Genomic DNA, 6,000 nt, shown 5'->3' with positions numbered 1-6,000 from the left:
TAGGCCAAGGAGGCCATTCCTTTCCCATGAACGCGTTTTATAAAGTTAACGGATTTATTGAAACCGTCTTTTTTTTTTTTTTTTTTTTTTTTTTTTTTTTTTTTAAAGGTTTTTGTTTTGTTTTTAAATCAAATGAGGCACTAAGCGAGAAAGGTGCGAGAGCTGTGTCTACCAGACAGTAGGCGCTCAGTTTTTCTCTCACCAAAAAAACTTTGGCTTAATGAATAGTAAATAGTCCCAGCTGTGTAGACATCTAATCTAGAAATAAATTATTTTCCCCATACAATGTTGAAGGATTTGTGCATTTATTTTTATTTCAAGAAGTGAAATTAGGTTTTTGGGTTTTTCCAATACAAAAACATTTTTTTTTTCTTGTATTGGAAAAACATTTCATGGTCACTAAAAACCTCATGAGGGTTTGGGGAGGAGAAGGAAGAACATCAGCTTTGGTTGGCCTCCTCAATTATTGACGTTAGCTTGTATTTTCCCATTTGAATGTTTGTACCTTTTTGTTGGGGTCCAGCCCCAGCAGGTCCAGGGGTTCCCAAAGGTGTGGACGGAGTCAGTGAAGAAGGAATGACACGGAGACAGCCTTCAGGTTCTCCCTTTATTGTCCCGTTACATCTGTATTTATACCATTTGAATTTAATCCTATCCATTCTATTCCAAAGGTTAGGGCGTTTGTTATCTCCATTCCAAGGTCACTACTCTATTGTTCTGTTAAGCTACAAGGAAGTAACTGAAGGAGATTATCCTAAGTAAAGATTATGTAGTTTAAGCGTGATTGTTCGTAGTTAAAGTGATTAACTACCCACCTGGCACTTAGTTAAGAGGTTTTACTGATTTATTCCCTTCCTTAGTCCTGTTAATCCCTAACTCCAGGGAAAAATCCCCACCTGGGGAAACAACCTTTCTCAGAGAGGTGACCTTGGTTAAAAAACAAAGCACTAAGTAGGGGAGCAAACATATTAAGAACAGTATGCCATATATGCCAGGTCCCTTGAAACATATGCTGTGCAGATGTTTCTTCCCTGCAGCGACTGTGTCAAGCAGCAAGGATGGACCAGCTTCTGGCACCCTTTTCCTCCAGTTATAAAAGTAATACAGATGAGTGTGTTTTTAAAAAAATGTAAATAATACAGATAAATGGAGTAGAAAGTTTAGATCTCTATTAATCTCATTCCTGAGAAATAATCTCATTAATTTAGCTTATATTCTTTCTTTTTTGTAGTCTTAAAATATACTTAAACAGATTATACTGGTAAGTTAGGCACCTAAAATGCCCCCTGGGTTAGAGGCTTAGCAGAACTTGCTTAGGTGCTACATTTTACTGAACTCCAGAGGACACAGTTATGCTACTAAGGAAGGATACACTTGATGGTAAAGCAGACGGGACTCCAGCACCTTTTATTTCCTCCTGGGCTGCTTCCGCCAGATACCAACTCAGTGAAGGAGTCCAGCCAGCTCACAACTGGGTCCTGCGTCCCCTCACACTTGGGCTTTTAACTTCTTCCAGAGTAAGAAGTCACAACATTACAATCCTAGATCCAGAGCCTTACATGATAATACTCTGGGGTTGCCATGTCAACCAGACCTAATAAGCAAGTTCCACAATCTACATGCCACTTATATCAAGACCTGACCTCTGGCCCTACAGCTTTGGGTCATAATGCCAGATGAGTCCACCCAGTAGGTAACAGGGGTATTCTTGAAAGCCATGTTTATACTTGCATGTCTAGCAATAGCAACTCTAAGGAAAATGACTGTAAATCGTAAAGATAGAACCCAAAATAATTGTACCCCAACTCATCTTTCTCTTAGCCAGATCTCAAAAATGCCCAACAGGGGAAGTTATTGGAGTGAGTCTGTGTGAAAGAACAAAAACAAAACAAACAAGAAAACACATGGCTTTTAAGCATTTGCTATTAAAATACCTTACTTTTGCAAATTTTATAATGAACATATTACTATTGTAGTCCTGCCCAGAGCATCAGAGAAGGCTTCTATAAGTAAGGGGCCCTGAAGGCTAAGCTCCATTTACTTCATGGTAAATCCTCCTCTCTTCATGTTGACTGACTGTGGAGTCATATGATCTGGATTCAAATCCTGACCTATCCTTCTCCCTGAAACTCTAGTCAACTCTGTGGGTCCCACAGGTTGGGAGTAGCCTCAGTTTGTACCTTTTCACATTAGAAAATAGAGTGAAAAAGTAACTGCCATACAAATAGACAGTCCATACTCCAACTCAGTGTCCATTACCACTATCCATCATCCTTTCTCTTTTTCTTTCTGCCCTTCGGCCTCAGCTGTCCTACATGAGTGAGGAAAGAGGGGCCAACAGATTCTTCCAGCAAGAAGCTTTGGGTGAGAGTCACAAATACCTACTAACCACAACGGATAAATTTCAAACTTCTTAATCTAGCTGCTATCTCTCAAGCCAACCTTCCTAGTACTACCTCTCTACTGTCAATGCTTTCTTAGGTGGTTTAATTTCCTCATACTGCACTGTAGTTCTGTTGGGTGATGGGTTAGCTAAGAAAAGGCAGACTAAGTTTTCATTATCAACATCAGCATGTACCTTACACTAAGTATTCTTCTATGTTTAGGTATTGTGCTAGGCATTATGGGGATCCCAAATAGGTATGATATGTGGAACTTTTCTGAAAGACATGATAAATATAAAGATAAATAACTATCAGCTAGTGTACACCAAGTGTCCAGCCATAGTTTAGACCTGGCGTTACAAACTCAAATGCTTATACAAGCCAGGCACCTGTATACATGATAAGTATGGTGAGCCAGGTATAAGAATAAAACTCGAGGGCATGCCCTAGCTAAAGAGTCAGCTGTTACCACTCAAATTCAACTCATTCTTGCCAGGAGGGAACATCGAACCAGTGTTAATACATTTCCAATTTTTCAAGAGACGCTGGAAATTCAGTTTTTTAAATGTGAAAATTTCTGATTTGTACATTTGGAAACTAACTCAAAACAAAGTAAAAAAAAGTCACTTTAGCCGAAACCGGTTTGGCTCAGTGGATAGAGCGTCGGCCTGCAGACTGAAAGGTCCCAGGTTCGATTCTGGTCAAGGGCATGTACCTGGGTTGCGGGCATATCCCCAGTAGCAGATGTGCAGGAGGCAGCTGATCGATGTTTCTCTCTCATCGATGTTTCTAACTCTCTATCTCTCTCCCTTCCTCTCTGTAAAAAAATCAATAAAATGTATTTAAAAAAAAAAAAAGTCACTTTATAGGCTGGTTTACAACCTCCACTTTAGGTCCAGGAGAGTTAGAGAGGAAGAGGCAGTCATTGGTAAGTACAGTTTCAGGAAATACTTTCTGAAGGGAGGGAGACTTAAATTGACGTCAAGTAGGACAGAGGTGAGAGGTTAAGTGAAGACAAGGAAAGAAGCTATGTTAGGGAGACCCCTAACGTAGTAAGGAGAGAAATTCAACTAGAGCAGCGGTTCTCAACCTTCCTAATGCCGCGACCCTTTCATACAGTTCCTCATGTTGTGGTGACCCCCAACCATAAAATTATTTTCGTTGCTACTTCATAACTGTAATTTTGCTACTGTTATGAATCGTAATGAATCTGATATGCAGGATGTATTTTCATTGTTACAAATTGAACATAATTAAAGCATAGTGATAAACCACAAAAACAATATGTAATTATAGATGTGTTTTCCGATGGTCTTAGGCGACCCCTGTGAAAGGGTCGTTCAACCCCCAAAGGGGTCTCAACCCACAGGTTGGCGACCCACAGGTTGAGAACCGCTGAACTAGATAAAAGTCCACAGTTTATGGAACGAGTAAACTTTGTAAAAGTAGGTTGAAGCAAGATTATGGAGGGCCTTGACTGTTGGGAAGGCATTTGAATAATGTTCTAGGGACAATAGGAATTCCTTGAAGGCTTTGAAACTGGGAGAAAAAAGTAGAGGATGTGATATTTGCAAAGTTGTTTCAGAAAGGCTGAACTAGAGGTAATGCTGGGCAGGAGTGACCACAGTGAAGTCAGTGGAAACAGCAGAGTGGTCTCTTCTTGATCCTACCCATTATCCCCTCTGTCTCTTGTAGTTTTAACTTTCTCTCTGATTGTTTCCCAAAGTCTAGTAACATACATTGATTCAAAAAAAAGTTGGGTGGGGGAACATCACGCTCAATTTCTTGTTTCCCTCTGGCACGCCTAATTTCCCAACTTATCTTCACCCCCAGGCCTCAGCAAGTTCCTTGACTATTTTTTCACCTCTCAGGCACTCTTTAATATATTTCATTTGGATTTATATCTCATGGCTTCTCTGTACTTACTGTGGTAGGGGCATTAGTTTTCAATTGGATGGATCCTTTTTTCCCTCTTATTTCCCTCTTATTAACAAGCATTTATTGATACTTTATTATGTGCCAGGCTTTGTGCTGGCACATAATAAAGTATCCAATGGAATCCTTATAATAACTCTATTAGATAATATTATTAATCTCTTTTTAGAAATTCTTATAAAGTTCTAGTGATGTGTCCAAGATGTCATTGTTGTAAGCGGCAAAGTCAGGATTCACGCCCAGATCTGTCCAACTCCAAATCATGATGCAATCATTGGCCCTTATTCACCGTTTTCTGTTTCTTTAAACTATGCCTCCCATGGTTCAAGGGCAAAATTCTATCTTAGCCAGTCCTTGTAGCTGATCGGCCTGAGGCTAAATACCTCCCATTGATGTACCAACAGCAATAAAGGCTCAACGACAACAGGAGGGTGTACACAGCCCACATGGGGGTATGTACCTTGAGTGCCTAGCGTGGGTAAACAGGAAGGCTGTGCCACTGGGCCCTACAGAACACCTACTTCATAAGGCCACTCTATCAAGCCCGTGAGATGTACAGCTCTACCTAATACATAGAAACAAACATAAGGAGGCTGCCAAATGAGGAGACAAAGAAACATGATCCAAATGAAAGAACAGAGCAAAACTCCAGAAAAAGAACAAAACAAAATGGAGACAAGTAATCTACTAGATGCAGAGTTCAAAACACTGCTTATAAGGATGCTCAGTGAGCTTAGGGGAAGAGTAGATTAACTTAGTGAGAACTTCAACAAAGAGATAGGGAACATAAAAGCAGAACTAGATAACATAAAAAGGAACCAGTTAGAAATGAAAAATACATTAACTGGAATGAAGAATATATTACAGGGAATCAACAATGAAGTAGATGAAGCAGAGGATCCAATCAGAGATTTGAAAGATAAGGAAGTAGAAAACACCCAATCAGAACAGCAAAAAGCAAAAAGAATTTTTAAAAAAATGAGGATAGTGTAAGGAGTCTCTGGGACAACTTCAAGCATACCAATATTCACATCATGGGGGTGCCAGAAGGAGAAAAGAGAACAAACCTATTTGAAAAAATGACAGAAAACTTTCCTAATTTAGTGAAGGAAATAGACATACAAGTCCAGGAAGTACAGAGTTCCAAACAAGATGAACCCACACCAAGACACATCATAATTAAAATGCCAAGGGTTAAAGACAAAGAGGGAATCTTAAAAGCAGCAAGAGAAAAGCAGTTAGTTACCTACAAGGTATCTCCTATACGACTGTCTGCTGATTTTTCAATAGAAACTTTGCAGGTCACAAGGAATTGACATGAAATATTAAAAGTGATGAAAAGCAAGGACCTATGATCAAGATTACTCTACCCAGAAAAGCTATCATTTAGAATGGAAGGACAGATAAAGAGCTTTCCAGACAAGAAAAAGCTAAAGGAGTTTATCACCACCAAACCAGTATTATATGAAATGTTAAAGGGTCTCCCTTAAGAAGAAGAAGAAAAAGTTCTAAAATATGAACAGCAAAATGGTAATAAATACATACCTATCAACAAATGAATCTAAAAAACAAAATGAATAAGCAGCACAGAAACAGACTCATAGATACACAGAACATTTTGATGGCTGCCAAATGGGAGGGGCTTGGGGGGGATGGGTGAAAAAGGTGGAAGGATTAAGAA

This window comes from Myotis myotis, unplaced genomic scaffold (assembly GCF_014108235.1).
Source record: "Myotis myotis isolate mMyoMyo1 unplaced genomic scaffold, mMyoMyo1.p scaffold_m19_p_18, whole genome shotgun sequence".
Classification (NCBI taxonomy): Eukaryota; Metazoa; Chordata; class Mammalia; order Chiroptera; family Vespertilionidae; genus Myotis; species Myotis myotis.
The sequence above is the reverse complement of the archived record's forward strand: the minus strand, read 5'-3'. Positions refer to the sequence as shown.